Source organism: Myotis davidii, unplaced genomic scaffold, assembly GCF_000327345.1.
Source record: "Myotis davidii unplaced genomic scaffold, ASM32734v1 scaffold582, whole genome shotgun sequence".
NCBI lineage: Eukaryota > Metazoa > Chordata > Mammalia > Chiroptera > Vespertilionidae > Myotis > Myotis davidii.
Genome location: NW_006294113.1, coordinates 681,808 through 701,819, shown reverse-complemented (window position 1 = coordinate 701,819; position 20,012 = coordinate 681,808). Strand labels below are relative to the sequence as shown.

Here is a 20,012-nt window from a genome sequence, read left to right as displayed (position 1 = left end):
CTCTCTCTCTCTTTCTCTCTCTCTGTCTTTCTCCTCTCTCTCTCCCTCCCTTCCTTACTCTCTCTCCCTTCTTTTCTCTTTCTAAAAAAATATCTCTATAGAAAAGGCTAATTTGCAAAGTGTCCCCTTGGGAGTTTGACTGGGAGACCGGAAGTTTGATCGCTCACTATGATGTGTGCTGACCACCAGTGGGCAGTGTGGAATGAAGGAACCCCGATTGGGCTCTCTCTCTCTTTCTCTCTCTCTGTCTTTCTCCTCTCTCTCTCCCTCCCTTCCTTACTCTCTCTCCCTTCTTTTCTCTTTCTAAAAAATTATCTCTATAGAAAAGGCTAATTTGCAAAGTGTCCCCTTGGGAGTTTGACTGGGAGACCGGAAGTTTGATCGCTCACTATGATGTGTGCTGACCACCAGTGGGCAGTGTGGAATGAAGGAAGGCCCCGATTGGAAGCTAGAAGGCCCCCGATAGGCCCCAATTGGCCCTGATCATCGGCCAGCCCTAGGGACCCTACCCGTGCATGAGTTTTGTGCACAGGGAGGGCCTCTAGTCAATAAATAAAAGGGACTGTGAGTACAGTGTGAAGGTGTTGGTAGTACCCTCAAGATCGCATTTAAAGACAAAGGGGAAGAATTGAAAAAGAGAAGGAAATTGCTGTTTCTGCCCTTTGTTATCTATGCTTATTATGCTTTTCTCTCTGCTGCTTCATTAAGAAAAAACTAATTTTTTTTCTTTTTTAATATATTTCTACTGATTTTAGAGAGGACGGGAGAGGGAGAGAAAGATAGAAATATTAATGATGAGAAAGAATCATTGATCGACTGCCTCCTGCATGTCCCCAACTTGGGATTAAGCCCGCAACCTGGCATGTGCCCTTGACTGGAATCGAACCTGGGACCCTTCAGTCCATAGGCCAATGCTCTATCCACTGAGCCAAACCAGTCAGGAAAACAATTTTGTTTCTTAATAAATCATTGCCTATTTCTAGATCTAAAAAAGAATAGTCAGGCTGCAGCTACAACCTATGGCCAGGTGGTCAATCTGAGGCTCCTTCTACAATCCTATGAGCATTTTTTATGTCTCAGGAGACTAGAGCCAGTGATTTTTTTATTATTTTTATTATTTTTCCACACTTTTGGAATTTGTAAAGTTAGAATTTTCTCAAACTGTCTTTATAAGGACACACAGTCTGTTCCACACTGTGTAATGCCATGATGAAATTTAAAATGTAGCATATGTGATTGCTATGCAGTGAGATTCAGAAATCATATGCCATTGGATCAGAAATGGATCCTCCCTCTACAACTGTATAGAGTGACTGAGGTGCCCTTTTCAGCAGATACCTCTATTTCATGGCAGAAGGCATTCATTAAAGATTGCAAGAGATATTTAAATGAAAGGCTGACTCGCCCAGAAACATCAAACACATAATTTCTCACTAACCCACAGGTAAGTATGGGTTTGATTTTCTGCAAAAGTATAATAGTAATGCTAGTTGGTATATAATAAGTAAAAGGGAATGAAATTATAAGATAAAAATATTCTTTAGCATAATTTTTAGGAAACATCCATCCAGCCTCCAATTTTATGAGCGTTATTTGCCTTACAATGAAATAGTCAATATTTACTAGTCGGGATTCTTAGGAGCTTTGAAGCAAATAGCTTTAGATGATATCCCAGAAAATTAAGAATGACCTGGATAACAGATTTTTCCTCTCTCTGTCCTGAAAGTCTGTCTATTGAAGTTCAGCTGTAACATAGCCATCTGGAATGCTTGCTTTTCCCCAACCAGCACATGTGCTGCTTGTGATCATTTTCTTAGAACTGCATGCTATTTTGACAAGAGGGCACTGTGTCAGCATTAATTTACCTCACTATATCCTTTCATGAGCCAGTCCAGAGACATCTAAACTACATCCTCTCTCCTTTGCCTATTCATTTCTCTGTATCTGAAAGATTTAGCTTAAAAAGAAATTGAACCAAAGGCCACAACTCTAAAGATTTGTAGAACAACATTGTATGTGCTGTCAGAGTAGTAAAAGGGGCACCAATGTCTGTGACCAGATAAAAGTCATCATTGAAAGAACTGATTTATATTTACAGACCTTAAATAAATGGTTGAGGGAAACCTGTTTCTGATTCAACTAACATGTATGGGATTTTTTTACAGGTACCTGCTACATAGGACAGACACTATTTATTTCATTTCAGTCTTGCTAAATGCCAAGTATTGTGGTTATGTTGGGGATACAAAGATGAATAAAATGTAATCACTGTCTTCAAGAGGCACGTAGTCTAGTTGGGGAGCGAGATTCATAAGTAGATGTGGTAAATATAACGAAAAAGGCAAGCTTGGAGGGCTATTGAAGCACAAGGTTTCCTGCAGGAAGCCACTTTTGAAATGAATTGAGGAAGGATAGAAGGAAGAAGCAGTAGCTTGAGCTAGGGCCAAGGACTGAGAAACAACACTTCAGTGATACTAGAGAACAGAATAGGATATGGGGAATGGGGAGAAGTGATGGCTGAGGAGTCAGACAGGGTCCAGATAATGCAAGGCCTTTTGTATCATGTTAAGGAGCTTTCCTAGCAGATACTTGATGGAATATTTTGTTCCTAGCAGAGAATTCTGTGGGGGGAGGAGTTTGGAAAACATTAGATCAAAAGATTCCTTTAATGTAGAGTCTCTTGGAAACAAATACGGTAATATGCAATGTGACTCTCCAAAACAAGAACATACTGCATAATTTCTGACCATGGAACACTTAATGAAATACCATCTTTTGGGACTAGAGTTCTGAGATGCGCACTTTGGAAAGTAATGCACAGATCTCTCAGAAACCATGGAGGATTTTAAATAGATGGATGATATGGACAGATTTGCATTTTAGAACACACTGGCAACATTTCAGAACTCCATAGCAGTGTAGGAGACAATTATAGGGGGACAAATTTGATGGCAGAGAGACCAGATAGGAGATCATTGTTCCAGAATCCAGGGTATCAAAAATGTGGTTCTGCACTTAGGTAGTAGAAGGAAGATAAGGATTAAACTGATGTTTAGGAAGTTAGGTGGATAAAACTTGTTCATGGATTGAATGTAGGGAAGGTGAGGGATAGGAAAGATTCAGTTTCTAACATGGATGTTCAGGTAGATGGGGTGCCAACAATTAAGTAATTATAAGAGGAGAAGTAAGTATATCATGAGTTTAGTTTTAGACAAGTTGAGGTTTAGGAAATCTATGACAAATCTAGTGGAGATTTTAGGAGATAATTGGGGATGAGAATGAAGCTTTTCTATTAAATACCCAGATTTGATAGTCAACAGCATATAGGCTGTTGTGTGGTTAAAATTATGACAATATTAAAAAATCACCCAGGTAGAGCAAGTAGAACTAGAACATGAACTTAGGATACAAGCTAGGGGAATTCCAACAAAAGTATATATATACATAACAACTTCAAAACCTTGAGTCAACTCAAACCTTAAATATAGGTTGATATTTACAAATACCAGCAGCACAATATTAGATCTCATTTCAATGATGATTTTGGATCTATGTTAAATTTATATCTTTTCTTACTTAGACTTTATATTAGTCCATATCAAATATTAATAAGCATTCTCCATTTTCTCTCTTTGTAATTACCAGAATTTTAATTTTTTTAAACTTTGCAGTGCTTTTCATCTTTTAGTTACTCTTTGAAAACAGAGAGCAGTAGCAAATAGAGATGTGAACTCAGGCTGTCATATTTAAACCTATGAATTTGCAGATTGCTAGTAGTGGTTCCAAAATTTCTACATAGGAAGAGCTTGAGAAGGCAATCTGGTTGAAAGAAGGTGCAAAGGCAAGGTTATGTAGAAAATGTTTTTGCTAAGGTTGAATGTTTCTTTGGGGGTTGGGTTTGATGAAAGTTATTCATGGGGTGGAGGGAGCTAAATTTTCCGTAAGGCCTTCACTTGGCCCCATGACTGCTCTTTCACATAATTAAATATGTAGTAATTAATATTTCCAACTGATATTAAAATTAAACCTCTAAGTAATTAACAATGTGTCAATCTAAAAAATATCTCGTGCATATGTCACCACAATAAATTCAATAAAAATGTAAAATAGCTCAGCCCTGTGGCTCAGTGGTTGAACATGAACATCAGCCCATTAACCAGAAGGTCATGGTTCAATTCCCAGTCAGGACACATACCTGGGTTGTGGGCTTGATCCCCCGTAGGGGATGTGCAGGAGGCAGCTGATCAATGATTCTCAACATTGATATTTCCATCTCTCTCCCCCTCTTCCTGCCTCTCTGAAATAAAAAATTAATTTAAAAAAGTAAAATAAACATATGAATAAATAAAATGTAAATTAAAAGATAAAATTAAATAAATAGATTTAACTATTTGTACATAATTCATGTATGTGTGCCTAGGGGCAGTAATTTTGAGATTCAAAAAAACCCTTCAGTATTATGGGTAGGTGGACAAAATACCATGTTTTTAGGGGAAATAGCTACTTTCTGGCTAATTATCCACATTGGCCCATAAGAAGAGGAAAGAGATACCAATACAGTTTTTTATTTAATTGGGTTTTTAAAATATGTTTTTATTGATTTCAGATGGGAAAGGAGGGGGATAGAAACATCAATGATGAGAGAGAATCATTGATTAGCTGCCTCCTGCATACCCTCTACTGGGCATGTATCCAGACTGAGAATCAAACCATGACCTCCTAGTTCATAGGTCAATGCTCAACCACTGAGCAACCGAGGCCAGGCCAGTTTTTATTTTATTATTTTGTCTGTTTTTATGTAATATTTTTAGCAAATATTTGAAACTTCATTTGGAAAATATTGTTTTAGAAAAAAATAAAACAATGTATGAATAAATATTAAAACATAAACAAACAATTGCAACTAAATTGCAACTAGACATTGCAACTAAATTGTACCAGGTCACCTCTTCATTGTGTTTATTAACCTAATTATATTGTTGATTAAACTACCTTTCAGCATCCTATTCTTTGGTATACTGAGGTTGCTTTTTTAAAAGCAATATGGTAGAACTTAAAATATAACCACTTATGGCAAAACAGCTTTGCTTAGTATCTACCACTGTTGACTCTCAATCTTCATATTTTATATACTAAAATTTTTACGTAACCATCAAAATTCTTTTTGAAAAAAAATCAGAGTATAAATAAAAATGAGTAAATAAGGATATATAGCACTATACATTTTATGAATAATAAAAGAAATTATGTATCTAGTTCACTTACATTGTGTATGACCTGCTTTGGTGTTTGTGTTGCAAGTTTAATGTTATATGAATGTGAAGGAATATTAAGGAATATAGGACAAACTTTTAAAAATAAAATTATGAGATATTCTCTGTGTATATCAATTAACAGTAATTTAATAGATTATATCTCATTGATTTGAAGAATTCAAGCAATTAGTTTCTTTGGCACAGAGCTTTCTTTCCAAGAGAAATTTAAATATTAAAAAAATCTTGTCATGTAGTTAGATTTGGAAAAAGCAGAAGCAATGTCACTGATGTATGCCACTCCAAATATAGCTTTGCAAAAGGCAGGTTTGCCTGGAATCCTTGCAATGGATACAGTTAAGCTGAAACCTAATGAAATCGAGGTGGTTTTCAATGCCCAGTTTCATGATCAAAATAGTGTTTGTTGTGATGTTCTGTGATTGGTCTCTTCTTCAGCACAAGAGATTATATTTAGTTAAATACAATCAGTTTTCCCAAAGACTGGTTTCTTCCAAGGAATGCCAAAGACAGGGCATTTCATATCAATAGTAAATTTAGAGCAGAAATAGTAAGTTGCATTTCAGAGAACCTCAAAGCTGGTGCTTTAAAAAAATTATTAAACTCCAGGACCCCTTGTGGGATGTCAGAGAGCCAGTTTTGGCCTGATCCCCGCAGGCAGGCCGAGGGACCCCACCAGTGCACAAATCTGTGCACCGGGTCTCTAGTATATATATGCAATACACACAGGGGTGCCATATTTACTCTAATTTTTTTTATTTTCTCTTATTGAGAAGCATTACATAAAATATGTAATTAAATATGTAATAGTATTAAACACATGTAAGATAGCCTACATTTAGCTATTTGATCCCTGGTCTCTGATCCCTGATCTAGAGAATTAAAATCCTATTTTTTATTCTTGCTGGGGGATTCTATGATATTCTGTATCTCTGGGGGAGAAACAGAAACCATTAAGATGCTCAATGCAGGGGCTGCTGAGCTGTGGTGACTTGGCAGCGGTAGTTCTCGGGTGACGCACCCTGGAACCAGAGAGGAGGGAGCCTGATTCTAGGGTGTGTCACCTGAGAACCACCCTCTTGCAATCCAGGACCCCTTGTGGGATGTCAGAGAGCCAGTTTTGGCCTGATCCCCGCAGGCCAGGCCAAGGGACCCCACGGGTGCACAAATCCGTGCACGAGTCTGTGCACCAGGCCTCTAGTAGTTAATAAACTAAGGAAAGAGGAGCAGGGAAAGAAAGACTCCCTCACTCCCAACGTGTGTCCAACCTGCAGCAAGCCCTGTTGGAAGAGGTGGGAAGCTTTTAACATTCCAACAATTTTGGCATTTTTATTATTACATTATTGGAAAGTTATAATAACTGTACTCAAACTGTATTGATGACCTAGTGTGATTATAGAACTTTACCTAAGGGTGGCCAGAAAATAATATGGAGCCTGTCTGAGTTCTAATCCAAGGCTAGGAGAAAAGACTCCTCACATTTGACAGTTTAAAAAGAGTAGTGGGAAACACAAATATATTGTTTTAAATACCAGTTATGTAGTTATGTATATATAGGTGAATTTTCATGATCATTAAATAATCATTTAAAGAGTGAACAATTTAGTGTAATTAGATATCACATGACACATACTTAGAATGTCCCATCACTTACCAGCTGTATGATCATAAGTCACTTAATCTCTGTGTGCCTCATATTTTTTCATGTGCAAATGAGATAATATCTGCCTTGTTGGGTAGTTGTGAGAATTAGATAAAATATAGATTAAGTTCCTAGCACATTGTCTGTCAAATAGTAGCTGTTCAGCAAATGATAGTTATTGTCATCATCATTTTCTGCCCTAAGTTGTTTTATGAATTAAATTTTTTATGTCTATTTTTTACTTCCCTTTTGTTAGAAGATATTCATCTGTGGGTTTTAAGAAGTGATAATATTTTATGATGCAATAATATCCTTATAAGTACTTAACATAATGACTGGAACATAGTAAGTGTTCAATAAATGGTAGTAGTTATTATAGTCACTTGAATGCAAGCCATTTTAGCTCCTCTCTTCCTACCAAGTACTACTTATATACTATTATTGGTACTTTATTTAATCTCTTTGAATCTCAGTTTCTTCATGTGTAAAATGGGGCTATTAATTACTATACTTAATGCACAGGTTTGGGGTTTTTTTTTTGGTTGTTTTGTTTTTTTTAATCCTACCCAAGGATATTTTTTCATTAATTTTTAGAGAGATTGAATGGGACGGGGAGACACACAGAGAGAGAAACACTGATGTGAGAGGGACACATTGATTGGTTGCCTCCCACATGCCTCCCGGCCAGGGCTGGGGATCCAGCCTACAGCTGAGGTACGTGCCCTTGACCAGAATGGAACCCGGGACCCTTCAGTCTGCTGGCCAGTGTTCTATCTACTGAGCCAAACCAGATAGGGCTGGTTTGTTACAAGGAATTAGATCATTTTTGTGGAAGCACTTTTAAAACACTATACATAATGATGATGTGGACAAAAGGGAACTTGAGTGCAGTATTCATGGGATTATAAATTAGTGCAGCCTCAATGGAAAGCAGTGTGGAAGTTCCTCAAAAAATTAAAAATAAAACTACCATATGACCTGGGAATTCCACTTCTGGATATTTATCCAAAGAAAATGAAAATACTAATTTAAAAATATATATGCACCTCCATGTTTATTGCAGCATTATTTACAGTAGCCAAGATATGGAAGCAACCTAGGTGTCCATTGAGAGATGAATGGGTAAAGAAGATATGGTTTATAGATACACAAAGGACTATTACTCAGCAATAAAAAAAAATGAAATCTTGCTATTTGTGACAATGTGGATGGACCTAGAGGGTATTATGCTAAGTGAAATAAGACAGATAAAGACAAATACCATACCATATGGTTTACTTATAGGTAGAATCTAAAATAGCAAAACCAATGAACACATAAAAAAAAACAGAAACAGACTCAGACACAGAGATCAAACTGATGATGGTTGACAAAGGGGAGGCTGATGGAGGGTGGGAGATGGATGAAAAAGTGAAGGGAAAAAGATACAAACTTCCAGTTATGAAATAACTAAGTCATAGGATGTAATGTACAACACAGGGAATATAATCAATAATATTGTAATAATTTTGTACCATGACAGATGATTATTAGACTTTTTGTGGAGATCACATCCCAAGGTACATAAATGTCAAATCACTGTGTTATACACCTGAAACATAATATTGTATGTCAACTCTAGCTTTTAAAAAAATACAAATATGAGTTAGCATTATTATTGTTTATTGTGTAGGTTACTTTTTATATTATTTGTAATCTCCTTCAAATGATTTTGAATGACACTCAATGTTTTTCTTCAAGAAAACAGAGCTGAAAACTCCATTCACATATCAACTGCTTTCTAAAAGTAGGTGTGTATTTTCTAGCCTTTATACATAGATGTTGTGATTGCAGGGGCTTAACAAGATCCTACTAGCCCACCAATCTTTCGTCTTCTTGGTACTGAGCTACTCTCCTACTTCACCTGAAATTTTCTTAGTGTTTTTAGTAAGGTAGACAAGAAGGGTCAAACTTCTGAAAACATTCATGTTTAACCTGAGAGAGGGGACTCTTACAACATCTCAGAATAAATTAATTGATTAGATTAGCTCAGAGTTAGCTAAGAACATCCATTCTAAAACTGAGAGATCATAAGATGGCTATATTTCAGTGGAGGAGCAAAACATGATGGCAAACATCTAAGAATAAATAGCTCAACAAGCTTTCATTCTATTTATGTCCAACAGAAAGTGGCTGCTTCCCTAAGATGCCTCCCACCAGATGGTGACTTCTCAGTTCATTTTTAACTACCTGCCAAATCATGGCACATGGCTGTAACCTCCTTTCATTTTGAAATTCACCTTTGTTTCAGCACTAGATTACTATAGATTCTGATTTCCATCTGGGCAAACACTTTCCTTACAAGGGAGGAGTTCAAAGTCACAGGCAAACATATGTGCACATGAATATAAGTACTTTTGTGAAAAGCTGTGTAGCTTTCTCTGCATAATCCATCTGTAATTATGGGCAGCTGATCTTTTTTTGTTTGTTTGTTTCAGAATAGGTTCTTTCTCTATCTTTACAATGCCACTTATCTGTATTTATTCAAGAAATGAAAGCTAACTTTAAAGTATTCTAAAAAAAATATAATTATGAAGGCATATTGGAAGTTCCCTCTCTGTAGTGCATTCTAAAGTCACTCTAAAATCCCTTGTATCATCTGTATCAATCCTTATTCTCCAAATCTCCTTTTGTTAGTGTTCATGATTGTGAATTGACAGCACAATTATACTAAGCCTCAAAGATAATCAGGGTAAGACCTTTGAGTAATAAGTGGAGCTTAGCTACCACTCTAATCAATTATTTGTTTTGCCTGAATTTATGACCACACACTGCCCCCTTAAAGTTAGTCAGGAGTAGACATAATACAAGTAGGTGCTGCTTGTAGAAAGAGGTTTGGGGCTAATAGAAAAATCACTATTGGGAAAATAATTCACAATAACAGAAGGATAGGCTATTTTGTCATCTTGGATGCAATCTAGCAAAGGATGTTTTTGAGAAATGACAATGATGTGCTGCTCTGCCATTAAGTATAAATTAATCTCAACTGTTTTCATCTGTATTTCCCAGGGTGAACTTTTTATTTTACTGAGTGTATAAATACATAATGGGGAAAAGTGACATGTTTATATGAAAATAATATTAATTAAAAAGAAATAATGAAAAGATGTATGATATAGTTCCCTAAATAAAATAAACACTCATATGAAGAACTTTTTGTTGCTGTATATTTTTTAAACTTCCATATTTACCTAGAGGCCTGATGTACGAAATTTGTGCAAGAGTAGGCCTTCCTTCCCCCAGCTTCCAGCACCACTTCCCTCTGGCACCTGGACCCAGGCTTCCCTCTGGGTGCCAGCAGGCACCCAGGACCTGGGCTTCCCTCCGGCTGCTGGTAGGCACCTGGGACCCAGGCTTACCTCTGGCCACCAGCAGGCACCCAGGACCCGGGCTTCCCTCTGGCTGCTGGTAGGCACCTGGGACCCAGGCTTCCCTCACAATCCTGGCTTTGTCCGGAAGGATGGTTGGTCTAATTATCATATTATGCTTTTATTATTTTAGATAACACAGGGCATTATAGCTATTACCCCAAAAATGTGAAGTTGGAAAGAATATTTGAGAATAACTAGTGTAGCATCCTAATCTATATATATAAAAGCCGAGCGACCAAATGGCAGAATGACTGGTCGACCAATCACTATGATATGCACTGACCACCAGGGAGCAGACGCTCAATGCAGGAGCTTCCCTCTGGTGGTCAGTGCACTCCCATAGTGGGAGCACCACTAGGCAGACTGGGATAAGCGACACTCCTACAGTGGGAGCAGCTGCTCAGAGGGCAGGTCCACAGCCGCTCGGCTGACCTAGATGAGTGGCACTCCCACAGTGGGCTGATCCCCGCAGGTCACGCCCCTCTAGTCCTATATAATAAAAGGATAATATGCAAATCGACCAAACGGCAGAACCACCGGTCGCTATGATGCACATTGACCACCAGAGGGCAGCCACTCAATGCAGGAGCTGCCCCCTGGTGGTCAGTGTGCTCCCACAGGGGGAGCGCCACTCATTCAGAAGCTGGGCGAGCGCAGTGATGGTGGCAGGTGCCTCTCCCACCTCTGAGGCAGTGTTAAGGAGCAGCGAGCCAAGCAGACAGGTAGTAAGGAGCAAGGGCTCCTGGATTGCGAGAGGGATGGAGCAGGCCTAACCCGACAGGCAGACATCCCCCGAGGGGTTCCAGACTGCAAGAGGGTGCAGGCTAGGCTGAGGGAACCCCCAAGTCCACAAATTTTCGTGCACTGGACCTCTAGTTTTACATATGAGAAAACTAAAGCCCATACAGATTAGGCATCTTCCCCAAGGACACAAGCTGGCTCATGGTTGAGGATCATACCAGACACAATCCCACACCTTCTGTCTCTTAATTTTGCATTTTTCCCACTCCCATGCACATTATACAGATAACTACTTTTATATTAAAATTAAAGTAATTTATGCACATAATTAAAAAGAAAATTATATTTACAAAGTGTGCCTCCATCTTAGACACATTAAAATCATTTGAAGAGCTGTTAAAACCACCAACAACAGATTACAGCCCAGATAAATTATATTACAACATCTGGGGATGGGATCTAGGCATCACTAGTTTTCAAAGCTCTCTGGTGATTCTAATGAGCAGCCAAGTTTGAATACTACTGTACATATGAAATTAATTAGAATGAAAAACAGATGGCCTTTGCCCAACTAATTCTACTTTTGAAGTTAGAACCCAGGACGAGCAGCCTATTGACTGAGATCTCAGAGGAGGATGCCCAGTAAGCTGTGGTTCTTAGGTTAAAATTTGAGAAACCCTACCATATAGACTACCATTTTTAGACTATTTTTCTTAATCCCCTGTGTTTACCTCCATGCTTGAATACTGTTTGTAATCTTATTTTTTATTGCCATTAAAATTAATGTTTATTTACTAGAGGCCTAGTGCACAAAAGTTCGTGCACTGAGGGGAGGGGGGCGGGGACGGGACCCTCAGCCCGGCCTGCACTCTCTATCAGTGCAGGACCCCTCAGGGAATGTCTGCCTGCTGGCTTAGGCCTGTTCCATCCCTCTCGCAGTCCAGGAACCCTCGCTCCTTACCGCCTGCCTGCTCAGCTCGCTGCTCCTTAGTGCTGCCTTGCAGGCAGGAGAGGTTCTTGCCACCACCACTGCATTCACATGGCTTCTGGCTGAGTGGCTTTCCCCTGTGGGAGCACATTGACCACTAGGGGGCAGCTTCTGCATTGAGTGACTGCCCCCCCCCGGTGGTCAGTGCATGTCATAGCGACTGGTTGTTCCACTGTTTGGTCTATTTGCATGTTATCCTTTTATTATCTACACCAATAAAAGAAAAAGATGCAAATTGACTGTACTTCACAATGCCCACCAGCCAATCAGGAGTGAGTATGCAAATTAACCCAACAAAGATGGCAGGCGAATTTGCATATGCAGGCGCCGAGCAGCTGGGGGCGGGGTTGGGATGCTTGCATTGGCACCATGGCAACAATGCAGGCATTCAGCACTGCCCCAGCCACTCCAGGCCTCTGTGCAGCGTAGGAAGGTGGAAAGGTAGCTCTAGGCTGGAACGAAGGCAGAAAGGCGGCTCTGGGCTGGAGCGAAGGCAGTGCCGACAGCCAGGGGAAGGAAGGCCCATTCTTGCACGAATCTTCGCACATCGGGCCTCTAGTATAGGATAATTTCCTTTTAAATTTTGTAGAAAATGGTGAAGTTTCCTTAAAAAGCTACTTAAACTTACCAATGTTAAGCAAGACTAAAAACATTGTATCAAGTTCATTCTGAATTCACTTTCTTCCTTGAATAACATAGACATGTTTAAAAACCTAATAATGTCTGTTAAAATATGGCTTCCAAACTGAGTAAATGCTGAATTCATTAAAATCACATGTAGCCAAAAACAGAGGAGGAACTCTGTTTCCTTCTTTTCTTGGCTCTCTTAGAGCAGGAGGCTTGTGCTGGCAGACCCATCCAAGTGTGGGTCTTGGGCTCTGGCTCTGGCAACTAGTGTCTTGGTGTGGAGGGGTGGGGAAAGAGGAGAGAGGGTATAGGGGGAGGGAAGAGAAGAGGGACGATGAATCTTGGAGATGTTCACATATTTTCTTTTATTTTAAACAGCTCTTGGACCAGTCTTCTTTCCAAGCTTCAGGTCATCAGGCGTCATAGTCACAGGGGACTCTGGAGGAATGAATGCTTCTATCTCAATGGACTCATTAGAGGAGTTGCTGAACTCCAAGCTGAGGACAGGTTGGTCCTGGTCCCAAGGGAAGCAGAGACCCACTGGCCAGACTTCTGGGCCCAGCACAAAGGCACTTCCTATTTACATTTTGAAAACTGGTCAGGCTGGAGGGGGCACACTTCCTGCAGGGCCTGCTCCTCATCCAGCTCCTTCACAATGATGATGGTGGGAGATGGCACAATCTGGGCCTCCTGGGCCTCTGGGAGAGTGTCCTGGGGCTCTGAGATGGCACATTCTGGCTGCTGCCTTGCAGCAAGTTCAGGAGTGACAGTTTTTCCATGGCTGACTCCACAGCCAGGATCCGAATCTCAGAAAAGGGCTCCTGGGTGAGGCACTCGGTCAGTGCTGGCCCCTGTCTCCTGAAGTTATGCCTTCATTTTCAGCACTGTCTCCCTCCACAGGAAGGAGATTGTTTGCAACCTTTGGTGAGGAGGAGTCTTCCTGAACCACTGTAATGCGCACAGACTTGACAAGGGGCAGAGCTGGAGGCAAGACTACAGAAGATAGCATCCTGCCAGGTGGAGAGAAACGGGGTTGTCATTCATTTCCTCTGGAGAAATGGTTGGGTCTAAAGGAGAGAACCTGCTGGCTTGATCCTTTCCGCACAAGGCATCTTCAATGCTGATAGAACAAAGTTCCAGGCACCTACGTGCAGATCAAATTGGGTTGTGATCTCTTTGCTGTGGCAGTACTTATATTCTAAGGGTCCTATTTCTGTTCCTTAATGAGGCTCTTGACCTCTGTTGTTTGTGGCCCCATGTCACACAATCAAATGTTCTCATCCTGTTCAACATTAAATAAAGATGGAAGATGAACAGGCACTCAATCAGCAGGAGGCAGATGACGCCGACACCAGCACAAACACCCTGATTATCATGAGCACTGCAGTCTTGGCCTTGCGGTGAAAATATGGCAGGAACAACAGCCACGTGTTCTGCTTGCCAACATTTCCATTGGAGCACCCACAGGTTGATGTACTGGATTAAAATGTACAAGAGGATGATAACCAAGCACAATAACCCAGCCAGAGGCCACAGAGCTGAAGAACCACCAGTAATTCCTGCTCCTGATGCAGTTTTGAGCCATTGGCAATGATGGACAAAGCCGGCGGTGCACTTGCAGATGCTCCGGTGTTTGGCTTTTGTGCTCACAGTGACCCCCACAGAGAGCAATACTGATTCTCCATGACATGATGGTGTTTAGATCGGTCCAACATAAGCAGCCGTTGACTGTAGGTGATCTTGTGTAGAATGCTCACTTAAGGCGTAACCATGGAGGCAGACACAAAGTGCATGATGATATGAAAAAAGAATATTCCACCAGTCCGCAGGCAGTGTACTTCCTCTCATGGGGCTAAAAATTCAAAACATGGCTAAGGCCAAGGTCTGGAACATGGCCCAGGATATCGCCTGGTGTTTGTCTGGACAGGCGAGGTAGGCGTGGGTTCTGGGAGGACCTGTCTCTGGCTCCTGCCACAGCAGTCCATCTTAATAATATCATCCGTTCCTCCGGCAACAGGTTTTGATTTGAGTACTTCTGTTTGTTTCTCCCTTCTGTACATCTTGACTTACTTTCTGTATTAGCATCATTTGCTTCTTGGCAATCTTGATAAGATCTTCCCTGACCAATGTTCCAGCCTTCACTCTTCAGGGAGCCTGCTAGTCAAGTATTCTCTTTGCCTTAGATTTCCCACTTCCAGAAGCTGCTGGTGAAGCCACCCCATCTTGAACAAGATCCTCCATGGCCACATGGTCCACTGCTGGCAGCCTGGGGGCCACTGCAACCACCTGGCCCCTAGACTGGTCACAGCCATCTCTGCTCTTCTGACTGCAGCGCCTCTAACTTTGTAATCCTATTTCTTAATTTGGTAATTTTCTACTTCATCTATTGACTTGCTATTATGGTAAATGAGGATTTATTTATAATTTAGATATTTGTAATTTTTCTCCTACCTTCATCCTTCTAGTAGTTATATTACAATTTTTTTGTTAAATCAATCAGTCTTATCTATTTATAGTTAAGTGTAAATAAAAAAAGAAACTATGTGCTGCTTAGGAAATGTTTCTGTGTGTGTGTGTGTGTGTGTGATGGATAGATTATGTATGTGAGAATTCCATATATCTTCTCATTGATTGCCCTGTAGTAGATCAATGTTATGGGAAACAAAACAAAAAAACACACAGTAAATATTTTTATACAATACCTCCTATGCACTATAATAAGGACATTGAAATAGAATATGTGATTCTAGCCCATGAAAATTCACAAATTTCTATAGGAAGTAAAGCTTTCACAAGGTTTGATTATATGTAGAAAGTAGTAGTATAGGCACCTTAGAAATTCAAAGAAAAAGAATGTGCTATTTTGACTGACTAACCAGAAACAGTCTATAGAGAAGACAGGATTTGAGTTAGGATTTAAAATATGGGTAGTAAACCAATAAATAAATAAACAAACAAACAAATAAATAAATAAATAAAATATGGGTTTTTTTTTATGTGACTGGATGGAGAATTTTTAGACTGAGATAGCCGTGACAGTAAGGCATGGAACAAAGAGGTAAAAAGCCATTTTAAAAAGAATATTGACTAGGACTAGTTTGACTGGTACATTGAAATGCTGCCAGGGAGTAGGTGAAAATAAGATCAAAAGGTATTTATTGATGTTGAATATCTAGTGGGTTGGTTATCCTTTTCTTATTATTTAATTGACCCTTTACATAAAAATAGTTCTCAGCTAGCTCAAGTAGATTTTATTATCTCCACTTAATAGATGAAGAAGCTTGAGGCCCAGAGGTGTTAAGTAACTTGCCTAAGGTCAAAAGACTAGAATGTGGTATAGCTAGTATTTGAACCTATGCAACCTAATTCCTGAGCCTAAGCTATTAAATATTACCTATATTGGCTTTGTCTACTACATATTTTGCAAATATTTTCTCCATTTTCCATTTATCATCTTAACTTTGTGTATGGTATCTTTCACTACATAGACATTTAAAATTTTATGACATAGACAACAGGGGGGTGAGGGCATGAGAAGGGGGTGGGTGGAGGGGCAATGGGGGGGATAAGGACACATATGTAATACCTTAATCAATAAAGAAATTAAAAATAATAATAAATAAAAAATAAGTAAAATTGTATGTAGTCAAATTTCAATACTATTAAAAATTTTACTTAGTTTTGTTTCATACTAAGAAAAGCTTACTATGAAGAATAATAAAGCTGAAACCGGTTTGGCTCAGTGGATAGAGCGTCGGCCTGCAGACTGAAAGGTCCCAGGTTCGATTCCAGTCAAGGTCATGTACCAGGCTTGCGGGCACATCTCCAGTAGGAGATGTGAAGAAGGCAGCTGATCAATGTTTCTCTCTCATCGATGTTTCTAACTATCTCTCTCTCCCTTCCTCTCTGTAAAAAATCAATAAAATATATTTAAAAAAAAAGAATAATAAAAACATTCTCCTACTATATCTTATTCTGAATTTTTATTTATTTGTTTATTTAATGCTTTTATTTTAAACTTTATAATTAATCTTGAATATTTTATTGTCTATGTAGGGATCTAATTTCACTTTTCCCTCAAATGGCTAGCTAATTTTCCCTAAAATATGTTCTTTCCTAAATGAGCTGATATATATCATCTTGATATAATAGATGTTCATAAATTTGCCACATTGCTAGACAGTCTGCTAGTTAATGCTTCATTCTGGTTAAGAAGAATTCTTTTCGAAATGCAGCCCTGGAAGGTTATACCAATCAAAATTGCCAAGGTCAGGCTGGCTGGTGTGGTTCAGTGGTTGAGCGTCGACTTAGGAACCAGGAGATCACAGTTCGATTCCCACTCAGGGCACAAGCCTGGGTTGCAGGCTCAATCCCCAGTGTGGGACATACAGAAGGCAGCTAATCAATGATTCTCTCTCAACATTGATGTTTCTATCTCTCTCTCCCTTCATCTCTAAAATCAATAAAAGTGTATTTTTTTAAAAATGCCAAGGTCAGTAATTTTGGCTCTCGAGATCAAATCTTCCAGGGGAAGATGATGAAAGAAGAAAAACTAATTGTTAATGTAGGGTACAGGTGGGTGAAACTATTGCCTTCTTCACAATATTGCCTCTAACAAACAAAATTCTGACATTTTTTATTGTCCAATTGAATAATTTGATTGACAATAACCTGCCATCAATTGCAGTAATGAGGACTTATAACCTGACATTTTAGTAAGCAAATCTCTCCAATTTTCTAATATCACCCAGCTTTGGGCTAATGGGAAGACAATCAAACAAAAATAATCATTAGGATCCACAGTCCAGTAAAGACCCTTTCTCTGCAAATGTGAAACTCAGATGGGTTTTCATTTCCTTCAGGACAATATTATGCATGTGTATCAGTGGTTCTTTTGTATAAATTATCAGGAAATCCATATGTAAATATTTAATATTTCCTTCTACTTCACTATGTGCATGTTCTGAACAACTAATGTCCTCACTTGCCTTTACAGTGGTTCAACCCTCTTGTGTTTTCTTCCACTGAAAACATTTGTTTTTTCCTGTTTACCTGCTTCTTTTCTCTGCTTTCTGATGCAGATAGAGCAAGCTGCTCCAGAAATGTGCTTGTTAGCCAAAAGCAAGTGCCTTGGATCATAGCAATATAAAATTCTCCCCAGTTAGTAACCTTTAAGAAAACCATTGTGGGTTTTTGTTGTTTGTTTTTTTAAGTATATTGCCTGGAAAGCACTCTAAGGTCTTACTGACAGAAGCTTTTCAATCTGTTGACAAAATCAACTGTAAATTTAAAACCATGCTTGACTTTTAAATTTTATTTATTACATTGTCATTTTTAGAAGTTTAGTATGATTGGTTTTCAGATCTTCTGAATAAATCCTATTGTCTTTTTCTCACTGCACATGCATTTTAATCTCTTATATTTATGCAAACATATTAAACATAATTATTTTGTATTGTCATGTGGTAATTCCAGTATCTGAAGTATTCCAGGGTCTGGTTATCTGGGATGTTGTTTACTCTTATTTCTGGTGGCTTGTTTCCTTTTGTGATGTCCTGTGGCAGGAAGGTTTTAAGACCTGTAATCTCCCATATAGCCATACTACTGTCATTTTTATTTCTCTCTAACTTTCGAAGGGTAATTTCACTGAATTTAGAATTCTAGATTGACTTTTTTTAACACTTTAAATATTTTACTCCACTCTCTTCTTGCTTGCATAGTTTCTAATGAGAAGTCTATCCCTCTATAGCTAAGGTTCCCCCACACTCCACCCTGTATCCTTTCAGGATTTTCTCTTAGCCTTTGATTTTCTGAAATTTGAATATGATATACCTAGGTGTGGCTTTTGTTTGTTTGCTTTTATTTTAAATTGTATTTATACTGCTTGATGTTCCAGAGCTTCCTGGATAAGTGGTTTAGTATCTGTCATTAATTTGGGAAGATTATTGGTTATTATTCCTACAAATATTTATTCTGCTCTGTTTTTTTTTTTTTCTTTCTCTTGGTATCACACCTTTTGCATTTCAGTTTGGAAAGTTTCTATGGCCCTAACTTTAAGTTCACTGATTCTTTTCTCAGTCAGGTGTAGAAGAAAAGGGGCCATATACTAAGCTCAGAGGAGGCCTGCTTGGCAACCTTACAAACTCAGAAACCTAAAATAACCAAAAGGATGGTCTGAAATTAAAACTTTCTTAACTAAAAACTATATGGTAGGTAGTCATGTCCTAGGCTAGACTCTTCCATGACAAAGGTCAATTTTCACCTTAACTAAGACTGTCTGTTATTTTTATGCATCTACAATAATATATCTTTGGAATGTCAAAGTAATTTTTTTCCAGACCCCTCAAAGCACAGGTAGCACACCAGAACAGAGACCACAAATCCTCTCATTGTTGTCTTGTTAATTGTTGACTGTTAACTATCCTATACCCACATAAGTAAAAGAAGTATGTAACTATCATTTTACTTTTCATCCAAATCCCAGAGGTTTCCCCGCTTTGCTTTCTCCTGCCTCCCTAATTTATCACCAATAGATTTCATGCAATCCACTTATGTCTTTCTTCTCTTTTGATTATAATCCTATATAATAAAAGGCTAATATGCAAATTGTCCCCTCTACCAGGAGTTCAACTAGGGGGTGGGGCAGGCTGGCCAACCGCCCACGGCCCCCCCCCCCCAGCCAGCCACAGCCCCTACCCCCTGCTACCTCCACCCCCAATTAGCCCCCCCTACCCCAATTGGGGACAGGGATGGCCAGCCAACTGCCCACGGCCTCTCCTCCTGGCTGGCCTGACCTGATTGGCCCCAATTGGGACAGACCGGACAGACCCCACCCATGCAACAAATTCATGCAGCGGGTCTCTAGTGTATAAAATAAGGTGCAAAACTGCCATTCTCTGGAGCATTTTCTCAATCTATTAGATTGTGCTTCCCAGCAATTATTGTCAGTTTGGCTCAAACTCACAAAAATTCTCCACAGGTTTGAATGTTTCTTAAATTGACACATGTTTAGTCTACTGAAGGCATTCTTCATTCCTGTTACTGTTTTTTATTCCTACCATTTTCTCTTGATTCTTTCTGAACGTTTCTGTCTTTCTGCTTGTATTACTCATGTATTCTTGCGTGTTTTCACATTTTTCCATTATAGTCCTTAACATATATTTTAAATTCCCTATCTTATAATTCCAATATCTGTGACATATACAAATCATATTCTAATGGTTGCTTTATATTTTCAGACTATGCTTTTTCTTGCCTTTTAGCATGCATTGTAGTTTTATGTTAAAAGTCAGACATACTGTATCAGGTCATAGTATCTAAGGCAAGTAGGCTTT

The 20,012-nt window shown here is 39.1% G+C and overlaps 1 long non-coding RNA gene across 1 annotated transcript in view; it reads left to right on the top strand.

Annotated features, from left to right (window-relative positions):
* Nucleotides 1-14,906, top strand: part of LOC107183830 — a 58,297-nt gene extending 43,391 nt beyond the window's left edge. Inside the window, exons 2-3 of the long non-coding RNA XR_001514631.1 lie at nucleotides 13,057-13,185; nucleotides 13,579-14,906. This is a non-coding gene — a long non-coding RNA (uncharacterized LOC107183830). The remainder of the gene's footprint in view (nucleotides 1-13,056; nucleotides 13,186-13,578) is intronic.
* The last annotated feature ends 5,106 nt before the right edge of the window (nucleotides 14,907-20,012 follow it).